This window comes from Atractosteus spatula, chromosome 1, assembly GCF_055471065.1.
Source record: "Atractosteus spatula isolate fAtrSpa1 chromosome 1, fAtrSpa1.hap1, whole genome shotgun sequence".
NCBI lineage: Eukaryota > Metazoa > Chordata > Actinopteri > Semionotiformes > Lepisosteidae > Atractosteus > Atractosteus spatula.
Window position 1 is genome coordinate 14061149 of NC_142706.1, and position 25286 is coordinate 14086434.

General features: G+C 36.1%; 1 protein-coding gene across 3 annotated transcripts in view; it reads right to left on the minus strand.

The window, feature by feature from the left end:
- tet2 (tet methylcytosine dioxygenase 2) overlaps nucleotides 1-25286 on the minus strand; it is a 62074-nt gene that overhangs the window by 34925 nt on the left and 1863 nt on the right. The window contains exon 1 of one of the 3 annotated variants that reach the window (XM_088908415.1): nucleotides 11532-11573. The exons of the other annotated variants lie outside the window; for them this stretch is intronic. The gene's annotated coding sequence lies outside the window, so the exon portion shown is untranslated. Of the gene's footprint in view, nucleotides 1-11531; nucleotides 11574-25286 lie in introns of those variants that run through there. 3 annotated transcript variants of the gene reach the window in all.

Sequence of the window (25286 nt, forward strand, 5' to 3'; positions counted from 1 at the left end):
AGGAATGCCGGTTTCAACAAGTATGATTGAAGATAACTTTGAAAACCTGGAGTTCCTGATCTCATGGGGAAGTCAACCATTGTCTTGCTGTGAGGACAAACAAGAGACCAGCATCATAAAACTGGAGATTGGGGGCAGGAGTGTAACTTATCACTCATGAGAGCTTCCTTTCACGGCTTTAAAATCCACAAGCAAGCATTTGGAATATATACAGAATTCAATAGTAAACCAGAGCAGAGATTTTTAAGACAGGAATTGTATGTTTGCTAGAATGCAACATAGTCACAGTTTAAGCTTCTGAGATTTGAATACACTAGTTTTTAGGAGATATTCATTAACAGCCTGGCAAGTAGGGCATTAGAGTTTTCAATCCTGGATTCTACATGTACAATCCTGGATTCTACATTCTGTTGAATGAAAAGAATGTGTCCAAGACATGACATGTGACATGTTGAACATGAAATTTTAATTTTATCACAAAGCCCAGTTCGACCAGCATTGACAGCCATGACAATTTGATTTTCTAGACAATTTGATTTTTGATGCGGAGAACCTAGTAATGTGGCCTCACTCTTATAATTTTTTTTTGCATTTAAATACAACAATACAAATTTGGTTTGCGAGAAGACGTGAATGGCATCAGAATAAAGGTGGACATTCAGACCACAACATCAAAAACGTGGCAGCATATATTATATATACTCAACAGAAGAGGTCTCAGTTCATTCTGAGAGAAAAAAAAAAGTTTTGAGACATTAGAATATAGTTGAAAACTGACTAGTGTTTTACAGTGGTTATTTCATTATTTTGCCATGCTTTCCTACAGTTTTATCATTCCTACACTGTGTTTTACCACTCTAGACCATTTGGATAGCATGGTATACCACAGTAAAACACTTCTAAGGAACATATACAGTACTGTAGGATTCCTTGGTGCTTGTAACAGCAGTATTATCACCTTGAAGCTTGATCTTCGAAGCTAAACAACTTTGGTCCAGGATAGTACTGGGATAGGAAACTTGGTTGTTCTTGTAAATAGTGTTGCTTGCTCAGTAAGTGGCATTCTTACCTCTGGTCCAATATGGTAACTGGGGGCACTCTGTTGAAGGAGCTACCATCCTGCCCATTATTTACTCCCATGATGCACAGTACTGAATCAAAACCGTTAATGAGAGAAAGCAGATTGGGCACTTTATGGGTGATAAAGCTGTTAATTGACAAGTCTGGTAAAAATCAGAAAAAAAACACAAGAGTCAGTGTTCCCCACACATCAAGAGAATACGAATAAGAGATTAAGAGAATAGTCTTTATGCCATGAGTGTGTTAGAGCAGAGTCTCAGGTGGACCTGCCAGCAGTGGTGCCAAGACCTCTTCATCAGAGAGTCAGAGGGGTGTCAATGAGTGTGGACAGATGTTCAGATGTTCACGTTAATTGTAGTGGATAATTGACCTATTACTAAGGAGGTCCAAGTGGGATGTTCTGGTGAGGAGTGTTTATCCGCTATCGAACTTCATAATGATGACAACCTGATTCCATGCCACCACAATGATCGAGAGCTGAGAACATGGTTGCTGGCATACCTGCAGGCTCATCCTTACTTAACAGCATTCTAGAAGGACAACACTCTTCGTCACATGGCTCATGTAACAATAGCTTTCTTACTGGATGAGAATATGAGACTTATGCTGAGGATGATCAGAAATTATCCTCATTGAGCATTCGTGGGATGATCTCAGACAATGCATAGCATTTAGGGCTCATAGACCAGTGAACAAACATGTGCTTGTCAAGCATCAATGAGAGAAATGATACCAAATCTCACAAGACAGCATTTGCAACCTAAGAGTAAGCATGCATCACAGATATAGTGTTGGGAGCTTGTTGTGCACACTACTAGCCTTTATCTTTCACTGTAGACCCCCTGTTAATAAGTTCTGTTGATCACAAATACTTATAAGCTTAATGAATTCACCTAAATCAGGTCTGTTCAATAAAATGTCAGCAGACGTGTTACACAATTTATCTATTAATAGCTTAGGACTAATAGGATTTTATCTATTAATAACTCTTGAGAAAAGGTTGCAGTTTCTTGTGATTGTTGTTTTGAGACTGGTACATATCACAGGTTTTTTTTTTTACTCAGGAGTGAGTTTCTTACTTTCTGATGTGTCTGCCCGTCCCATGACTGTGTTGAAGCAGGACTAAAAATATAATGTAGAGGCCAATACTAGACATCACAGCAGCTTACCCTGATGTCACCCCCTTAGAACATTAGCAATTCAGAATCCTGCTGTTAAGCTGCCAAGGCATCTGCTAACGAGCACAGTAAAAGTAATGTAAGAGGCTATTTTAACTCCTGTCTCTAGCACAAGAGGAATGACAGACAATAAATCTGGTGAAGGCTGCCAGATCTGAAAGGGTCTGTTGGGTTCAAAGAATATGAGATGGGGAATATAGATGGAGTTTCATTGTCTATTATTTTTTTCATTGATCCTGCAATTTAATTCAGGAACAATGTCTTTCTTTAGAGAACTACGAATGATGTGCCCTGCAATTCCTAAAACTGGAGGAAAAAATAATAGTCATTGTATAACCATACAGTACATCTGAATTCTACATAATAAAAAGTAGCTTTTTAAAACCACAAGACAATGTTTCCACAGCTTAAGTCTTACTTATTTTCTTTTTTTTAATTATATATATTTGAATTAACCAGACCATATTGTACTGCTCTTAAGACTGTACTGTATAATTCCATTACAAACATTTGTATTACAACAGTATTCAATTAGGACTTATTTTCAGCAATACCATGATGATAAGGCTTTTATTCATACAGGAATTCAGGAGAATTTCACAATATAACTGCATTAAGGACATGCCTCTTTGTATGTATCAGTTTTGAGGTACTGCTACTTAATGAAAACCAGTGATCACATTCTACTCAGATCTTCTGTGCTGAAAAGAAACTGAGCTTCCAGTTCTGAGCAGAAAAAGAATCCTAATATGTCTCACTATGCTTAGGAAACTGTCTTCCTACGCTATCTTGACTAAACCTAACCTCAACAACAAGCAAAAATGTGGTTGCGTAATATTGCCTTCCACCATCTTGAAAACAAGGCAGGCATGGTCAGCTGATTGCAGTGTGCTTAAATTAACTTTCTAAGAGCTCAGCTGAAAATGGCTCCAATCTTGCCTTGAGGGACACACCAGAGTTTACGAAAGACTCTGCTGCTTGTCACAGTTCGGTACACCCACACTTGAAAAAAAGGCCTGAGAACCTAAGATAACAAAAAGCGAGAGATACCAACTGAGCACTGCACACACACACACGCATGCTTAACGTTGACTGCGCTTTGACACAATAGCACAGTCATGGCAATGTTCTCCATACCGAAGAGTGAATCAATTCTCCTTTTCCTTACTCTTCTATATAAAAAAATAAATGTTAAAATAGTGTTAATCCTGCTTCCACATGGAATACAGTTAAATAGTGTGCAGCTTCTGCTTCTTTAATGTTAAAAGATGGAATATCATATAAAGTTGATCTCTATCTTGTAATGGCAATGTCCTCTTTCTACAGGAGTTTGTTAAACATTGAAAATGCTAAAATGTTATACAGTAAAGAAAAGCATTGTAGCCATTAATAACTGTTTTTGAAAAGTTGGGATAAATAAATTCAAAGTTATGGAATTCTGAAGTTCTTGGGTATTGTTATGTGACCCATTTCTAGTTTGGTAACATTGTTATTATCTTTTATGACACCAATTAGGTCTGGAGTGAAAGATATATCCTGCTTTTGATCCACCCAGTTTTAATTTGGTGAAAATCGTTCTCTTTTTTGTGTTTTTAGGATTTTTTAGTGTCTAATCATGAGATAAAAATATTAATTGCATTTGATTTTAAACTAATTTACCCCCAGGTGAAATGGATGTACAGCAGTTTAAACTCACCGGGTGATTTGCAATCTTTTTCACTTCAGAACAACAAAAAAATATATTTTGCTAAAAATAACTGGATTTTTAAAAAAGAGACAGCACATGAATGTAAAAGATAAATTAATGTTTTCTTTTTTCCTATTTAATGTCAGCTTTTGAAAAATTTGCTGAAGCTTAAAAATCGTTTGTACAGGCACTTAAAAGCTCAGAGATGTCTTGTAAATTAATTAACACTGAAATGAGGTTAAGCTGCTTTACAGTTGTTACACCATGGTCAAATTCATTGAAGCAGTAGAACAGTTGAGGTTTACAGCCTGCAGAGGAGTTCTCAGTATTATCTCACAGCACTTGTGGAAACAATAACATTGTAGTAAAAAACAAATATCAGCCACAGTCATTTCTATTAGGAGCAGAGTAATGAAAAAGTGAACTCTGAATTTCTTTGCTTAATACAGAAGAATATTTTTTTTTCTGCAGTTTGCAGACTGTTTGGAGACATCATTCAATGCAAAATTTATTGTCAACTGTTTTCTGGAAATTCAGCAATAATGTCTTGAAAACATGGCAAAAAGTGTGAATTCATCAGAATGTGAATTCTTCAAATCATTTCCCTCTTACAAAATTGCTCCTCTCTTTAGTTTCAAACGCCAGATAAAATCCATTCCTAAGCCTCATCTTTAAAGACGACGAAAAGTTCATTCCAAGTCTTGCACCACTAAACATTGACGGTTAAGTTCGGAAACTCAGAACAAGAATTGAAAAATCGACAGCTTATGAAGGTGAGTGAAACTTTTACAGTATATAGGATCTTATCTGTGAACGTGTGCTTGCAGTAGAAAAATTGGCAAAGGAATGTCCTGATGATCTTCTCTAGTAAGATGGTGTTGTTCTGCAGCTAGAAGGCATAATAAAAAATGACAGTTGTATTTCTACAAGGTTCATCTGTTGGGAAGGGGCAGCCAGTCAGTGACATCTACTGGTAATGACAGCTAGTCTAAATCCTGCTTCGCAAGTTCAAACTGGGACTCTGACATAAACCTGAGCCATTCTGCTGTACTGATATCAAGATATACAATAGTGTGGGAAAGTTCGTAAATCAGATGGGCGGCAGCACCTTTCTGCTGAGGACTAAAAATAGCTCATTATCGTGAGTGTCATTTCCCTTCAGGACTGAGTAGCACCCTTAATTTGTTCCTGTCTTAAATTCACACAAAGAGTGCTTGCTTCCCTTCTACAAACTCCCTCGGTTTTAAATTTATGGGATCGCAACATAAGCTCAAGCTGAAAGAGCTACTGAATGGGTAGTCTAGCCTAGCAACCCTTTCAAGTCGCTGGTATAGTCTACAATCTTTTTAATATGTCAGATTCTGCAGGTTCAGAGTTTTCATCATACTCAGCATGCTGAGTTCAGCATGCTCTGTGACATCACCATGTTATAATGTCAACAATTATCATTAAACGATGTGAAAGAAATCCTATTATAATGTAAAGTATTGATACAGTATGACTTAAAGATACAGTATACTGTACCTTCTGTATCCCCTCATAGTCTTTATATTGCTATTCTTGAGGTAAGGGCAAGAGGGGAGGGTATTATTTCTGGAGTTCAGAATTAATCAATTTTACAGTCAATAAATTGTCAAATTGCAGTAAGAATAACATATTACTGGAACCTTCTAGACATCTGTGTGTTCTACAATTACTGATATACAAGGTAATAATTGTGGGTCCTCAAGTTAAGAACAGAAATCATACTGTGTCGATTGAGTGTCGATGGGCACATTTATATTTATCATGTACTCAATATGCTTAATCTATTTTTTTAAAGTTTTATTTTACTTCTGTTTCATCTTTAAAACCCTGAGAAGAAGAGAAAGGGGAAAAACACGTATTTCTATGAGCTGCCTTTCTAAAGACAGTCACAAGACTTCACTACTAATTCTTTGCTGAGAAATATGCCTGTGGTTTATTCCAAATTCCTCTACATGGAACTGACAGAGATAAAAGGTATTAAAGTCATAATGACTAACATCATATACTGTACTTGGAGCACTTTGTAAAAGTCTGGTTTCCACATGAGCTACTGTGATCTTTAAATCAGTCTGAACTATTTATGTTTTCATGTTGAACTGTTATATCAATTATCTAACAAGTGTTAGCTCACCCACACAGTATTAATAACAAATTGATTTAGTCACAAAGTGAGGTCATCAAGAACTTGGGAGCATCACTACACACTTAAGGTACAAACAGGACATTGCCAAACCAAAGTTATTAATGTTAACAGATACACGAGGCAAGTCATCCATTTCAACTTAGTGACTTTAAAACTAATCAGATTTCAAGCTGAGTAACTTTCCTCTTTAAACCTAAAATTAGGTCACAGAGAGCTGGCATACAAGAAAAGATTTCAAATTACTCATATAAATATGACTCCTTCCTCAGTATGATTCATCACTGTTTATGTAAGCTGGTTTCCAGTTATTCAATTTTACAGAAATGTGTAAATGACAATTTTGTACTACAATAAAAGACAATAAGAATTTGGATACTTTCAGACGTTAGAGTCATCTTCCATGGTCTTATCTCTTCCAAACAGCACTCTTCTGTGAACAGCCTCAGCCTTTTACAATCAGTGTACAGCACAAGTCTAGGGATATGGACTGCTTAGTAGGTATTGTTATATATTTCACATAAAAATAAGTTTGAATTTTCTTAATTGGTTTTAACGTTATATAAAAAACACACAATAAATATTTAATACATATAAATGAGTGATATCTCATTGTTAAATATGATTTTACACTATGATAAACCACAAATAGCAAAAGGCAACAAATAATAATACACAAATACTGACATACTCTATCTGACCCAATTGTTTCATAAACCATTGGAAGTAATTCTAGAGAGAAAGGAAAAGGTAAGCATATAACACAAATTAGGCACTGATACTATTCTAACTTCTTACATACAGTATGTGAGCACTTTGGCCCTTTACAAGAAAACCTCACATGTCAAGAGTGTCGAAATCAAGCTTTAGCAAATGATGGCTACTTACATGTAAATCTGCTGAAGCTTCAGCCCAGCTTCACAGTTCAATTTAGTGCTGTAGCTGTACTGTACAACTGCTGACATCAGAAATGGTCAAAAAAGAAAATCCCAAAAGCATGATAGGTGTTGACCCAGCAGAGATTTCACAAATTACAAGATTACCTTATTACAAGAACAACCTATTAATGTTTCTTCAGGAACAGTATGAATAGCATTTACACAAAATAATATTTGTTTTATTTATTATTATATATATTATTATTTGTTAAAATGTTTGTCCTAAAAATATTTGTCCTTTATTCCTCTCTTATTCTCAGCAAAAGTTTCTGAGTAGCTGCATGCTTGTTGAGAGCATGTGGAGCTCAGAGGAACTGGAATAAGAGGAATTGGAAGTGCAATACAGTTGGCATTAATGCAAAAATGTTTTGACTTATCTATTTAAACAAATAGACTAGTACTTTTTTAGTCCTTTTTATTTTGCCTTTTGTTCTTATGAAAATCTTTCATGTTATGAGACAAATTGTAAACAACACTTCTTAAAACTCTGAGCAACATTCAGAGAGTTTACTAGAATCCTTTACTAATTTGGAATAACCTGGAATATTTAAAGACAAAAAAAATTGTTTGCTAAACCTCTCACACTTCCTTAAGTTTATCCACCTTTTGAGGACATGTGCAGATTTTACATTATTTGGAAAGAAGTGGGCAGGATTCAGACTCACATGCTACTGTATAAACATGACTTTTTTTAGGAACAGTCAAATTCATCTGTCTGTTGCTAGAAATACAGTTGCTTTAGGTTCAAACACTAAAAAAACAAGTATACTGAGTGGTAGTCTGAGACCAGTTTAGATTCACGCAACCATGTGGTACACACACAAGGAAGAATGGACTGTGCATGTGGCAGAGTTTCACAGGACTGCGCAGGAAACACAAACATTCAGTGGGATACTAATACAACACTGTAATGGCATACTGTCATAGAATTAGGCCAGTTTGTGCAGTGTGTTACGTAGAGATAGGTGCACTTTCCTTCACTGGTATCACTTCTAAGATTTTTATATTCATTATGTTAACCAGTGATAACTAAGATGGCATAGTGAATCAAGAGATTGAAGACAAACCAGGAGAGCTCAACGAATGAAGGGACTCTGCTACTTTCACGTATGAATGAGACGAAAATGAGTATGGCAGTACTTTTACTTTTGAAGAGGAAGACATAAGAAAGTGTGAGGAAACAAATTGGCAAATCAAAGCCAGTTTCTTTTTCAATGTTTGTTGCCCAAACATGTCTCCAGAGTTCTCGGAGGCTGTTTTTCAAACTGCTTAGAAAAGGAGCACCTACAGTACTTCTGTCTTGTAAAGTATGATTTTATTTGATGAGACATTGCACACAGTACACAAAAAGCTAGAAGGCCACCCCATTAGTAACAATTTACTGAGGATCTCCTGACATACCAAAAAGTATTCCTGTATTTAACTCTTTCTGAGGCATTTTTTTTCTAGCTTTTAAAATCCAGTCATACAGTAGCTGTATAGAAACATATTCAATTCAATGTTATTACAATGCTTACCCTGGAGCAATGGGAAATTAGAAATTTGATTTAGTTTTATTTTATTTTAACACTCTTACCATTTTCTATCATAATAAACTGCTTTTGTTGTGAGATTCAAAATTAGATTTCATTGTCCACTTCTTGATTAGGGACAGGTTGTCTTTCTCACCTTCTGTATTAAGACCTTCTGTTTTCCATCTCTTGGCTATGCCAGGTAACAAAGATATATTTTAATTAATTAATGAGTTTTCTCTATGAAATACCATTATGGAGGAATCTCCTAATATTGGGTGTTGAGTGATTTTTGCTTTATTTACATTTCAAATTGTTCATATTGCTCAGAAATAAAAATAATGATCAGTTTAATGGTTTTAATTTCACAGTTGTAAAGCCCTATTAAATTAATCAGTAGGTTTTTTTCTTTATACATTTTATATAAATTGGCAATGTTCATTGCATTTCATTGCATTGATCCAAATACAGCTCTAATGAATCCACAAGCGACTTAAAAAAGCTGTTAGGAATAACTTTCTTCCCTTTTCTATGTAAAACAATCAACAGTATGGATAAATATGTTGTATAATCAGTCCTTTTGATTATCATTTCTCCATTTAAAATAATTGTTTTGCTTTGCTTTGTATTGATTACAAAGTTTCCTGTTCTCCTTTTTGTAAGCACAAATACCATCCTAGTTACAAAGACATCCACCAAAGTATAATTAAAGAATGCCTAACTTTGAAGTGGCAGAATATTAAACTGATGTTAAGTTTTTTTTCTCTCTTATTGCTGCCTCCGAGTCCAGCCTTTTAAAACTGTAATTATGTCAAATTCAAAGAAAATTACAGTTCGATTTCCTGACATGAATGAAAGGACCAGAACGGGGTATTTTAGTGCTATGTTCCTGCTACTAAATCATGTAAACGATTAAAGAAAGAACAGTTTGTACATTGTGGGTTTGCTCTTGTCTGCCTCAGCCCTTGAACAGATTTAGATTAACGTTTCCTTAAGGTTGGTGTTGTCTTTTTAAATCCCATTCTTAAATAACAGAGCCAAACTAAATGTACTGAAAAATAGTGAGCGAATTCCATTATAGTTTTATTGTGAAAACAAAAGTCAGATCTCCCATAACCAAATCATATTTTTAAACTTCAAAACATTTGAAAACATTTTTTTTTCTGCTGAAAGGGCTCCTTTGTAGGCATGGTCTTCTTTATTTTATGAACGGGTATTCCTTCTTTTTTTCTTTTTAGTTTACTCATTACTATTGAAAAATCAATGGGTGAAGCAAATGGGAGTGTTGAATTATTGAATTGAAAAAATCTTATAAAAGAAGGAACAAAATGGTCTGTAAGCATGGAGTGGGATGTTTGTGAGTGGAAACTGCATCCACTGCAGTGTGTTGGGGTGGATACATAGCTACTGAGTGGAAATGTGTTTCAGGCTTTCAATGGTACCAATGAGAAAACAATAATACTTGTAAAATAATCTTTAATTTATAGAGATAGTATACATGTGATTGTATAAATGTTAAGTGTCTCTATGTCTTTGTGTGCCCTGTGATGCACTGGTGTACAGGACCATCCCGAGTATATCCTGCCTTGGGTCTGTTGCTTGCCAGGATTGGGTCTGGCTCCCCTGAGGCCCTGTATGTCACAGGTGCTTTGAGAACCATCCAAGACAGACAAGGTTAAAATCTGGAACAGGATCCGGAACAGGAACAGGGAGTTAAAAACAGGATAACGAGGCCAAGCGCTCCGACTCCCGAAATGAGACGGTCAGGACGCCGGGGAATAAGACCAGCCCTCGGGCAACCTGCGAGCCTGGGGAATAGGCAAGCCTTGTGGCGTCCATTTTCCAATGCTGAGCCAGGCATAGTGGGAGCGCCAGGCTTAAATAATAACAGGCAAAACAGGGGGCAGGTGCACGGAATAATCTAAAATACAAAAGGGTCGGAGCGCCCTTAAGAGGAGGGGTGACAATCGTGACACTCTATTAGTCAAAGTGGTTAGACAATGGATGGATGAATCCTTATTAAAAAATATTTTTGGTTGCAGCAATTTGCAAACAGTTGTGGAAGTCATCCGTGTGATCACATGATGTTCCTCAGAAAACCCAACATAGTGGTTAACTCAAAAGTGACCACTACAGTGTGCCAATATGTTTTGTTATGAAATAATTACTGTTGGCTTTTTAGAGTTTCTCCTTTTTCTGATGTAACATTATCAGCAATCTGCAGTTAGTGCCAGCAGAAGTTCGAGTGTGAAGGACAATGGAACCAATTCCTGTTTCTGCCATAAAACAAACTCTTTACCTAAACACACTATTATATTTGAGTGGCTATGATCAGTTTTTGTACTGAATGTACAGGCATACAAAAACATTTAAATAAACATAACAATTAAACAATTAAAAGTTTCTAAAAGAAAAACTGTCTTTTGTCCCTACCCTGCACACATACAAGAATCATTAAACAGATCCAATTTATTCCCAATGTTACATTGTAGATGTCACACAATATTCCACATATTCTACAATGACATACCTGTAGTTACTACAGTGGAAATTGCTCAGTTCCTTCTGGAATAAGCTGAAATCATTACTTACAACATTTTCAAATAGATTTATTTAATATTGCCCACTGATAAATGCACCTTCATATTTACTGAGGTATTAAAATTGTACTACAAGAGTATTAGAACCAATAGTATTTGTTGCTTTCCTGGTGCCTTTCTGTATAATCAATAAAAATCTAATAATGGAAACAACATACAGTAATTTGTACACATAACATAGGCACATAATAGTTATAATATTATAACGTATTTCAACTACATTTTACACATATAACATTTTTCATCTTTATGAATTTCTCATCGAGAGATCACATTTGTCTATCTTTCCCCAGTCTTCAAAAACTGGCAGAGATCAATGCAAATTTGAAGTTATGCTTTACACACAGCTTAGAACTTGCTCCTGGCTTACCTCTATTCACACTCGCGAGTCTCTTGAAATCTGTCAGTATCCTGTGGATATTCCTGAGTGAGAACTAATCACCAAATTGTGACATAACACATAAAAGTGTGGCTCAATGGCTGACAATTGTGTCACAGGATTGCCTCTAAAATCCCAAAGACTTCACATTGGTGAGGAACAAGAACTGAAAATCAACTGTTTTAAAGTCCTAATTGCAGTTACACAATTTCCTTGCTTTTGCACAGGCCTGGTAACGTACAGTATAGTAGCAGATATCTGAATTGCATGTTTAACCCTTCTTCTCTTTGCACAGCCAAAAAGAGCAGGGCATTTTCTTTGTCAGTGTGAACCCTTTACTGAAACACATGATAAAAGAACCAAACTCACAATACTAACTTGTGAATGATGGGAAAGGCTTTCAGGTAACCTTTTAGCATTCTAGTTTATTTGCCTCAATAGTTTGACTGCAACTTAAATGCAAAGCAAATACAGCAGATGATAACATACTTCCTTTCCAGCACATTTTCGCCCATGTAAAAACAACTAGTTCAGCAGAATCTTTTCAACTTTGTTTTCTACCGAATAAACAGATGACAAAAAAATGTCCTGCTTAAATACTGCTGGTTGTAATTTGGTTCTGAATGTACCACTTCAAAGAGAGGCCCAGCATCATCTCAGACGATGACATACAGATTTAATCTCAATCTTTCTCTACACTAATCATGCTGAAGCTCTGCTAGCTTTTCAAACAGAAACAGTTTAAATGCCCAACAAGCTGAATGATAATGCTGAGTACAAGTAGGAATACAGGTGTGTATATGTGTATATGTATGAGAAATATTTATTTATAGTTTATTCACAGAGTACTCCACAACCTCCATCAACACATATTTAAAATTAGAAAAAACTTAGTTAGTGGAAATATTTATTTGTATTCATTCATTGTCACTTGTTCGGTTTCACTTGTTCCTGGTAGGTGTTCCTATTCCTAGATGTGGCAACCTAAAGCCTATCGTAGAAATGGGACACAAGGCAGGACTGCACCCTTTTTTATTTGACTATGTTACGTTGCTAAAATATTAATGTATTGAATTATGAAAATACCTGCAATTAAAATGATCTTAATTCTTAGTACTTTTCCTTCATGTCTGCACAGCTGCCTGGCTGCTTTGTGTTTTGGAAGAAACATTGTTCCTCAATACCTGCCAAACCTGTTTAACAGGAATGGTGACAGCAAAAGCTACCCAGAAAAATCACCTAAAAACCGGTACATACTGTATGCTGTTGAATACATGGAGCAATGGTAGAAAGAAATGACTTTCATTAATGGAAGACCAAAACCATTGGCTTTGCATCCAAATCACCTTACAGTAAAGACCTGTAAGGCTCTCGGAAAACCATACAAAACAATGTTTTCTGTTTTGTCAAGATCTCATGCTGACCCTCCCTTTGAGTGTCAGTCAATATTATCAACTTAGTTAATGTGTCTGCAGTGCAAAGTTGATTTCTTTCAGATCACACAGTTTCCATAGTTACCTCCTTATTCATGTATGAAACCCATCTGTTTTAAACATTAACTTAGGAGGAACAAAATGCATACTTTAGCAGTCCCACATGTGCTTCAAGCACTGGTTGTGTGGGATCAAAGCACAACACTAAAAACTCCAAGTCACTGTTTCAGTTATTAGTTCAAAAGCTTAGAGTTTGAAGAGTAATAATAACCATGTAAAGGTATATTTGTTGTAACTAGACCTCATGTTTCCTGTTTTGAAATGACAATGTATTACTTTCAATTATGGCGTGAATAAACTTTTAACAAACGCGTGTCTGTAATGCATTAAGTGCAGCACATTTTCTTTTACACTCAAAGTCCTAAATGATCAGGCTATGCTTTTATACATAAAATATATTTCAATATCTAAAGACTGGTGTAATATTTACCCAGAATATTATGTTTTATAATAACATATTGGTCAAGTTACTCCTATGTTGATGCTTCTCTTAATACAAGTGTAATACAAGTGTAATAACTGCGAGGTTTTTATATCAGTGAATGAAATCTTAAAATATGTAGAATCTGGTAATGTGAATGGAAAATGTAAAATCTTTATACTTCAAATACTAATCTAATAAAATAACCAAATATGGCACACAGGGTCATACAGCTGGAAACAGGGATATTCTATAGTTACCATGTCACCATTTATCAGCTGTGCTGTTTGCTTTTCAAAATATTTACCTAAACACTTTAAAGTAGAGGAAGGTGCAGTAAGTGACTCTCTGGAGTACAGCAGGAGGCCTGAATCTTGGAGACTGCTGTGCCAAATAATGGCTGTACTACTGGCTGTCTCTCTTGGGGAATTTACAGTGGTCATGTGCAAGTCACAGATCTCTTCCCCTTTTGACACTTTAACTAGACTGTTTCTGTTCTCTTTGGTGGTCGAGAAGGAACTAACTAACCCCGGTGATCAGAGCAGGGGAACGCTTCTCATATTCCTCAAGGTCAATGCAGAAGTGTAGTGAAGACACAAACTGAATAGTACTTGGTTACTGCACAATGGCTTGTAAATGAAAACATATTAATCATTGGTATTTTAGTGAGTGCTATCGTGGCATTTGCACATATCTGTTTGAACAGTATGTATGTGTTCGATTGACTGGCAAATTAGGGGACAAGTTCTGCCAGTGATGACACAGGTGTATTTGCCTGGGGTTCAAGTTAGAGACAGGACTGGCTGCTTGCAGGATCTCAGTGTGGATGAGTAGTTATTGTTCTGGCCAGGAGTTAAAGCACCACTGTTACAACTGTTACTACAACTGCAATCACCATCATTTTGATTGTCAAATTGTTATGAATGCTTTCCTATACATCTCCCACTGCATGGAGTGTTTTAGTAAGTAACGAATTACTAGTGGTAGACAGTTACAAATTAACTGGTTAACATATCTTCCACTACTCTTCCGTTTCTAGACATCAACCTCTCTATCAACTACCCCCGACTCTCCACTTCAGTTTATTACAAACCCACGGATTCACACAGCTACCTCCTGTACAGCTCATTTCACCCCAACCACACTAAAAACTCTCTTCCTTTTTCACAGTTCCTTAGGTTACGACGATTATGCAGCGACGACATCGACTTCAAAACCAAGCCCTCGAAATGTACTCATTTTTCATCAACAGAGGATACCCCAGCAGAGTGATTGACAGGGCCCTTGCCCGAGCCAAAAACACCCCCCGGACCATCAACCAGATCAGGAACTCCCGCCGTAACAACCGCATTCCTTTGGTGCTTCCTTACCACCCTAACACACTTCCTATCCCCAGGACCATTAACCACAACTTTTCCATCCTACAGGATGATCCCTCCATTGGGGCCCTCTTTTCTGATCGCCCTATCATCTCATATCGCCGACCACCTAATCTGTGTAACCTCCTTGTTCACAGCTCCCTTGACCGCCCTCAACAACCATCCACACCTGGCACTTTCCCTTGCAACAGAACTCGCTGTATCACCTGCAAGTACACATCCACCACCACACTCATTCAAGGCCCCTCAGGACAATTCCGGATCACCCAGACAGCATCTTGTACCTCCAGCAACCTTATTTACTGTATCTCTTGCAGTAAATGCCCAGCCATCTACATTGGAGAAACAGGAAGGAGACTCGGAGACCGCTTCAGAGAACACGTCAGGGCTGTGAAGATTAAAGATCTCTCCAAGCCCATTGTTTCTCATTTCACCTCTGACGGCCACGACCACTCTAATCTCTCCGTCTGTGTTCTCAAAGACGGTTTTCCGAACTCATACATCAGAAAGTCCACCGAAACTAAAATTATTCTGCAGCTAGGATCACACATTCTCCCTTCCCTTAACGACAGACTACCGTTCTTTTAAATTTTCTCCATTCATTGGAAGTTTCATTTCACACCTCTCTGCACCCATTCTGACTTCACACCTCTTGATTGGCCTCTCTTTCTGTCCCCTGCTCCCGCCTCTCACTCCTCCTCCCTCTCAACCTTTGTTCTCCCGCTACTTTACCTTTGCCTACTGCCCTGTCTCTCTCACACCTGAAGAAGGCTCCACGGCCGAAATGTTGTGTTCTCTTTCTTCTTTTTTTCAGCATGGAATAAACCTATTACTTGTTCCTTTGCAGTTACAAATTAAACTGAATACATGTCTACAATTTGAATTTTTAATGTAAAGAGTTATGGTTTTATGGTGTTTGTAACTGAAGTACAGAGAACTGGAGATAAAGGACAAATAGTACTGTAAAATAGGCATACTCATCACAGACTACTGAGATATCCTATGTACAGTATTACAATTACAACATTTACGTATTAAATGTAAACAAACTTAACGTATTAACATTTAATATTCATGTCAATGGAGCTAAGAAAAAGGGAAACTTTACTTAAGGTTCAAAATTGTTTTGAAAACACTAAAGTGACTTAACACTTAAGCATACTTAGTTATAATTAAATAATTAAAATAATATGCAGCGAATATTGCATACTATACTCAGTTCATCTCAAAGTAAAGGATGAAGTTACCCCATGTTCACACCCATGTTAAAGTACAACAAACATCAAAACAAGCTTTAATAATAATAAGATTTTGAATTACCCATCAAATTAAAACTGTAAATTGACTTTATATCCTTCATTTTTATTTCCATAATCAAAAGAAACCATTATTATATGTAAACTGTTTTGATCAATCATGTCATTCTAAACCTCATCTCTAAATGTAGTGTATTCCTTTTAGTGTAAGCATTGGAACCACTGTGGATAACTCAGAGATGGTGATTTCTAAATGGGTAATCATGGCATTGCTTTGAAGTAAGCTTTAAGTGGATACAAACAAAGTGACATTTCATGTTTTGCTGTACAGTCGCCAATTTTTCACACTGGGTTATAGAGTCCTACCATTTTCTTCAAGCTTTTCAAGCTAATGAAATTTGAAGGACAATAGTACTCAGAACCCTACATGCACAAAATTATCAAAATAAAAAAAGTCACACAAACTCTTTAAAAAGTGTATTTTTAGGATTTCTGTTGCATTGCCTTATGTTTTCCAATCACATCTCCCTTTTCTTTACATCAAGAGATGATTCCATGCCATCAGTTACTGAATTGTCTATTGCAAAAGCTTCTATACTAGCATTTCTGTAAAATGACTTGACAGACGTCAGTTTTGTCAAAGCTGTGCTGTGTACAGTAAGTCTTGGGTGATTCAATGGTGTAGAACAATCTAGCCCTGCTTTCGGTCTTTGATAGACTGGCTGCACGTTAGATTTGGAGGTGTTTCTCATTAAGCTTTGAACTGAGCTTTTCCAGTGTATTTAAACCAGATCCATCAGCTGGTTTTCCAGATCTTCATTCTTTATGCTCAACTAATGAAAACATTTCATTAGGCGAAGTTATGAACTGTGAGACGTAATGTTTCTGTACGTAGAGATAGTGATCCAGTTCTTTTCATTCCCAAATTCTACTTTTCTTAAAACTAGAAGTTGATAATATCTTACTTAACGCAGTTAGAAATACAATATACTGTACAAAATAGTGTTGATCAGATAGTTTGTGTGTTGGAAAACAGGCTGAGAGTACTGGAGGTGTCTATCTTACTGACAAGACTTTACTATAAGACTTATCTTAGAGGTAGCTATTTGAAAATGGATTTTAGTTAATTTAATTAAGTGTGACCTGACAAAATAAGGTTTCCTAACTAACAGAGTACCCAGGACACCAGTTGGTTTGTGATCATATCCTTGGGATGAAACCTTATAGCCCTGCTTAAATCACTTGAAAGCCACAGGAGTAGTTAATGATGTCATTCAAACCTTTTAATGGAGTTACGGCTCTGAATGTCATTCAGACGCAGCTGTCTCTCTTTATACAGGCTGCACTGCTATGATAACACAATACAGAGGCACAACCTTCTTTGCAACATGCTTGAAACTGTCTTTTCATTTCCACAGTGCACTGACCTGTATGAAAAGATATGAAAAATAAAGAAAATTTATGATAAATAAAGTAAATGATCACTAAATTGTTTTAGTGATGATATTCATATTTGATTTTTCGACAAAAAATATTTGTTTTCAAGTGACCAATAATTTATTTCTAGATTTATCAGCTCCCATTTTCTGGAAGCATTGTTCATGGTATTTGTATTGTAGGATGATTATTGGCATTTGTTTTTGTAAACATTGAGGCACACACCCTTACATCATCCCACACAACAGTCTGGTCTGCCACATAAACACCAGACATACAGTATTTACATGTTTCACCAGGGCAACACAAATAGCTCTGTGTACTGCTATGGAACTGTTTTTTAATGTGCATTTTAGGGCTGATTACATACTGCTAGCTGTAAATGTAATTTCAGACAGTATCACATTACAGAAACATGCAAATAAATTTCATTGTATGATATAATACATTAAATAGGATTTACACTACCAGGAAACCAGACTTGCTAATGGCATGTTAATGAATGTACTATGTAGTCCAGCTTTATAAATAATGGCCTTGTGCAATAAATCCTGCTCCTTTATTTCAATTATTTTTTTTCTGATCAAAATGTGGAAAACAGGTTGAGATACAGTATCTAGTACTATGTACAGTATGTCAGTTTGTGTCATTTTTTTCCAAATTAGCTGATAAAACAGTAATTAACAATGATACCTTTTAAAAAATTAACAAAAGAGCAAGAAGCCATTTAGGAAATTGTTACAAGTGTGACAAAGGCAAAGTTTTATCACTATTCAGATGTCGGTATTTCCTCCTCGGTTTTCATTAGAAAAAAAAAATCCACATTCCTTTAAAGCTGAACAGATGGTTACTGTAAACCCCACAGTTTCTTGAAACCGCATTTACCAAAGAATTAACACCTCTACATAGAAATTCTCTGTCACCAAAGATAATGATGCTAGGAAATGAAAAAAAATCAAAACACAAAATCTGATTTAGTGTAAAAAGTTTGCATGTGGGAAATACAATGCATCTAACCTGATGTTTGGTTTTGGAACTAATATGTCATATTTTCCATAATATAAACCATTATCTACCTATTATTACTGTCAGTGAAGTAAAAAACACATTGGATGGAGTGTTAGCAGAAAATCTGTTACAAAAATGAAATTACCACACATAGGTACTGCCTATTTTAGGAACATAGAGCATATTCTGTTGAAGTATATCAGAAAAGCGATATGCATGTACTTTCATGCACCATTGACAAGGGAAGAATGAAATAGCAAGAGGACATTTATAAGTTTTTAAACATTTTTTCATATACATCACATTTTTTCCTTTGTCTTTTAAGGTTTTACTTAGGGTTGTCTTTATTGAATATGCATAAAATGTAAGTTTATAAAGTCTAAAAGCAACATATTCTCCTTTTCATAATTAGTGATTTTAAGTCTCAGAAGGCACACAGAACCGCTGATAGTAAATTGAGTTTAATTGATAAAACCTGTCACCATTAAATTGCATTTCATTATGTGAAAAAGCTATTCCTTAAACAGGAAAATAGAGCCCTAAGAGGACACAGTCTCAAAGTATGTGTTATTTGCGAGATGCAAGACTTTTGCAGTTTGTTAGACCTTCATTATTTTCAAAAGAAACTTATCATACTGTAAAAACAGGACGTCACCACTTTAGGTGGTGGATGCTGCACGTTGGTGGCGGTGGGGGGGAGTCCCCATTACCTGTAAAGCGCTTTGAGTGGAGTGTCCAGAAAAGTGCTATATAAGTGTAAGCAATTATTATTATTACTATTTAGGAAGAAGAAACCCCTATCTAGTTCATTCATGGCTTAATCTCTTCTCCATGGGCAGGGACTGTGTATATTTTACCTTTAGTATCTGCGGTGGCAATAATATTCAATGTTCAAATATTTACATCAAGCAAGAAGTTTCAAGAATGGTGTTCTTTTGGGCTGTTATATAAAAGCCCTCCTGAATGCTGGGATTGTGTTTGTAAACAGTAGCCATGTGCGCTGAACTCACGTGGTGAGACATTAGGCTGACCTCAGAAGCTTACCCTAGGGGTAGGCCCTGACATTGATATGAGTGCAATGGGCCAAGATCCTTTCCGCTTAACATACTGTAGCACTCATAAGAAAAGGTCTCGATGACGACAAACTGCTCAAAAGTTTTGATTTTAGCTCATGACGTAACATTTGCTTTTCCGAGCAACATAAATGCTCTGTAGCTAAGAGCTTAATGGAAAAAAAAAACTGCAATTCACACTATAACTAATGTGGGCAGTGCACAGCACCACTGAGGTTTAAATTTTAGATTTTAGTGTGACACTAAATCAAGACCATTTATGGATTTTTTTTCTTTTTATTTCTTGGTCTTTTGAAACTTCTGTGGTCTCAACTTCCCATAGAAAAAGAGAAACAAAGATATGTGTTTACTTAAGATATATAACTGTACTAACTCCACTGTTAATTGTGAAATAAGCTTAGATGTCTCTTCCATTGAAAATACCCCTTTCAAGTGATATAAGTAGTCTGCGGCCTTACATATAAATATATACAGTTTTAAACAATGACAAAAACTATTATCATGTTAAACAAATACCCAATCAATAAATGTTTTTACTAGAGCCCTTTATCACTGTTAGACACAGCAGAGAAATATGCCACACACACAGTCAGTTGGAGAAAAAAAGAAAGAACAGAAATACAGTAAAATACTACAGTAGTATCTCACTCATATTTCCTTGTGTACAGTATGATGGACTAAGCTTCAAATTCACCATTATCCAAATAAGAAGTAAGCCTTGAGGTTCAGTATTAAATTCAAAAGATGGTTCAGTATCAAAAACGTCTGTTCGTGGATAAGGTGATCAACTGCAGCTGACTGGTTACCAAGCAACAATTATGGCCTTTGAAATGCTAGAAATACACTCAAGCTGTGACCATTGTTTACACACAGATGTCAGCTTCTAAACCTTTTGAACCAAAAACTTTTGTGAATAACCTTTAGTTTTCTTGGGATTTTCACCTGTCGAAAACATTTTCAATTATTAATAAATCTCAAGATATAATTATGAGCAATGAGCCTCTCTTAATAGTAAATGCTTAATTTTTCAAATTGGAATGTTTTATGTGACAGTTGTTGTTTTACAAATGGAATTGTGCCTACTGAAATCAATATTAATAATGAACTACTTGATTCTAAGGAAATGGCACTTGTTTCCCATTCACTTTGATATCAAATGTTAAAACCACAGCTATGCATTAAATAATGTACAACGGTCAACCTGCTCTGCAGCCTGTTTTCAGCACATTAGCCTTCTGACATTAGCTTACTACATGTGAAACTTTCAAAACCACTGTTACATTTAGAACTGTACTTAAGAGATTGCTCCCTTAAGATCCTTCTTGAATTTTATATGGTGGAGATGGAAAAGTATAGTATCCATTTCCAAAGTATCCTTTCTATTACAATTAAAATTCCATATCAATTCATTCTTTCAAGTCTGTCAGTACACTGTATGTGGTCTGGTCATTTAATAGTTCATGACTTTCTAAGTTCCCTTCAATATAGAGAATGAATCAATCAGGTCTGACAAGGGAAGGTTTTCCAAGTAGCAGTCCAAGTCATTTTCCCTTTTCCTGTGGACCCCATTTCTCTCAATTAATTAACTGTAAGTCCCTTGCTGTAGCAGACAGGGGTAATAGGTGATTATAAGGATTCCTTGTTTGTGGAGGGGACACTGAATTAGGCTTGTCCACAAGTAAATCCACCAACTTTGCTTTTCCCCAGTTGCTGGGGAATTGTCATAAACATCTCCTCCGGTATCCATCCCTCCTCCGGGTTCCTCATCGGCAGTAGTCCCTTACTCTTGTTGCTCCACTGACTCTTCATTCAGGGTATGTCTTCTCTTCACCACCTTTTTCTTACGCTTTGCAGTAAGCAGTCACAGGGTGATAAAAGAACACAAGTGAGAAGTACAACAGACTGGGTCCTCTCCTTCCCTGTTCCAGCAATAAGGGTGAAGTTTTCCCTTTGACAGGTTTCAAATTGGAATCCAGTCACCTGGCTGTAACCCTGAACTTCTCACCTAGCCTCATACCTACGTTTTGCTCAGCCTTTTGAGTGTGTAGAATCTTGTATGCTTTCCCTTGCCAGGATTGTCAGTACCTGGATTTTGATCCAAACCAAATACCAGATCAGCTTGTATTTAGCACTTTCTGATAGACCTGGTAACCTCCCATACAGAAGACAAACGAAGGGGAGATGCTATTCATTTACAGTATTCCAAGCAAGTGGAGTTGTAAGTGTAAAGCATTTTGTTCAGGGATACTCATCCCAGCTCGATTTCTGTTTCTCAGTGACCATTTTCAACATTTCAAGTAATGTTTTATTGAAATGCTGCAGCTGCATTCATTAGTCCAAATTGTTTCCTGTTCAATTCATACATTCCCCTGCGCATGATGAGTGCTGTCTCAGCCTTGCTTTCTTTTTAAATGAAGCCTTGATGGTGGGCTTTACTCTGGTACTGCAGTACAAACCAGGTATTTCTACCAATGTGGTCCAAAGTTATCTTGCACTCTGGGGATGGGTTTCCAGTCAGGAATGATCTTTGTTTAAATCTCTATATTCACTACACAGCCTCATGCAACTGTTATTTTTTATACACACATAATGGGTAATACATTTTTTTTTCCTAGTTAGCCTTGTGCAAGAACATAAGCGCTCCTCCAGTTCTTAGTACAGATATACAGTATGCTGTAGACTTAATTAACAGGTTCACTGTCTTTCCAAAAGCAAGAGATGATCAGTTGTGGTCATCCAGGGTAATCAAAGTTATCATCAAATGTGGAGAACATACTGGCTTCCTATCTCAACATCTGTCAAACTGTCCATAACTGACATGAACTAAGAAGGATGAGATTGACAGGGGAATCCCACAGTTCTTTACTGTTGTAGCCCCCACAGAGCATCTCTATCAGCATTATTTAAACAAACTTCAGGTTTATTCTTTCATATTGAGCATAATGAGAGGAAGGACTGCTTTTACTGATTGCACGGAACAAAGCATTGTCCGTCCTATTAGTGCACTTTGTTTTGTTTGCCAGGTTCCTGCATGTTTTAAAGGCATGTTTGACTAATACCAGATCAGGAATTGGAAAGTACAAATGGTTTGACTTATCAACTTAATTAGTCCTTAAGTTCTGAGGATAACAACCAGAAGGAAGAGAGGCACTCAGAGGACCACATGTACCTACTCTTGCTCTAAATGGACTAATGTCTAAAAAGTCAATAATAGAAAAAAGTAAATATATATATATACAGTATATATTTATACTCCATTTATTATGAAGGACTACTAAAATGGACGGTTCTCTTTTAAAGCATGAGATAGTAACAATAACGTTTCATAAGACTGCCTGTAAACAGATTTCTGCTGTTGCAAAAAACCTGAGAAAGTCAAGACTAATTCTTCCATATTTTTGTTTTGTTCATACTATAGCAGAAAGTGCATATTTTCTTGTATGTTTTGAAGCCATATTACGATTCAAATATAATTACTTTTTTCATAATGATATAACGCTAATTAAATTAGGAACACCTTTTACTGATATGAATATTCTCTTCTATAAGGCTACCAACTGCAATCAAGACAGATATAGTCCTAGACCAGCTGGAGTAAGCAGTATTAACTATAAATTCTTAGAGCTAGCTTTTCATCAGTCATGTTGGAACCCTAAATGGGGGAACTTATATTTCTGTTCAAACTGTATGATGACAGCTGATTGTAGATGGAGAACAAAGATATTGCAGAATTATTTTGGAATCTACGGTCAGAATGCTGATAACCCCTACACCCCTGCTCAAATTGCTGATGATGACAAAGAAAAACGCATTGTATTCATCTATACCCTTGAAATAGGTTTCATCAATATAATGTCAAACATTTTTAAATATATCCCACAACGTGGAATAACGACAAGCAGAAAAACAGACAAAATGGTGGACTCATGCCAATTGCTACCACATGCCTCACGAAAAGAAAACATTGAAAATATTATCTCTAAACATCTTACTCTTTTAGAAAGTGCAGGAAGACAAAACCACTATGAGAATTTCTTAGCAATCATTGGCTATACTCTTGAAAACTGAATAACCAAGGAAACCTGTGTTACTTTTTGAGTGAGTGATGATGCACAAGTAATGAATGAAGTGAAATTAAGTGAAAGAAACTGAAGTAACACCATTGCTTAGAAAAACTGGATCAAAAGTTTTTTTTTTTTGTCCAAGGGATACTATTAACCAAAGATTCATTCCAGTTGCTGCTGAAATGACAATCGAAAGACTTTTGAACTAGATTCCAGGAATCCTTGTCATTGATAATGTCAAGTGGAAGGCACAGCTTCAAATGATTAACCCACATTGTGAATTTTCAACACTGACAAAGTGCTTTAAATCACAAAGAATTTCTAGCTCTTTGCATAGTAAGACATTTTCAGCGTACTGTTGCATTGTCTGAAGCTGAAAAGTATGATAGCATGAAGCATGAACACAAACTACATGTAAAATTAAATTGGAAGTAAGACTATATGCACACAGCCTGGGCTGCACTGTATAATTAGAGCAGGCCACCTTTATCAGGAAATGATTAATAAAAAGAAAATAAATGCGGATGAAAATGAAACACATTTAAGTCTTTTCTCCTAATTTATTACAAACAGAATGAAGCTGCCATTAATTTTACTACAGTGTATATCCAAAAGAACCAAAGAGAAGAGCAAGAACAGGTCATGTTTCTGTGACCAGTGCTCTTTGGTAGTGTAAAACTTAGTAAAACTTAAAACACTGCAGCTCAAGCAATCATGCTTTCTCTGGTTGCTGAAAAATGTTGATACCATGTGCACCATATCAAAACAGTACTACTGCACTTGCTGAATGCCAAGGACCAAAACACTACAACCATTAATTTGTGGAGTCTCTCACAACAAGCATGTTTACACAGAGTGTAGTCATCGGCAAATGCTATATTTAACTATTTTTATTTTGAGCTTTTGCCATATCTTTCCTAGTGACAAGATAAATGTTGAGAAAAATCACAAAATACAACAAAAATTCAATAAAAACACTCAACATAAAAAATAAACAGAGAGAGAAATATGTTTATACAGTAGTCCTGAGCAGTTCTGCAAAGCATGCCAAATTTGATTTTAATTGTAAGAAAGAGTCTGAGGTCAATAGAAATATTAAGTGACAAAATTATATGATTCTCAGAAACGGAATGAAAAGTTAATAGCATAAAAAGCTTATATTTTGCTGCAAAGTATGCTTTTAGTGAAGAAAATTTAACAAGCAAAATTTTTAACAAGTGATTTATCCTTTTGAGGCATATTGAGGTCTTTTTTCCGCCTTGAACTTTCATTTGTACCTTTTTTAAGACGTTTATTTACAACATCCCATTAGAAACCTCTTGTGTCTCCTTTCACAAACATGCCTTATTTTGCATTTCACACAAACTTTACCATTGTGAGCTGCCAATGATAGTTGCAGGGAGTAGAATACACAAGTGAAATACACAAACAAGCAAAGGCTTTTATCTGTAATATTGTAGGAGGCAATTATAACGCTAATCCTAATGTGACTGTTAGCATATTCCACAGGATCACAAAAAACAGAGGTCATTTACAATTCATATGTTAACAGTGGAAGAATGGTCTCCTTATGGGCAATAAAAACAATTCACTGTAGCCAATATCCTTGGGCTGT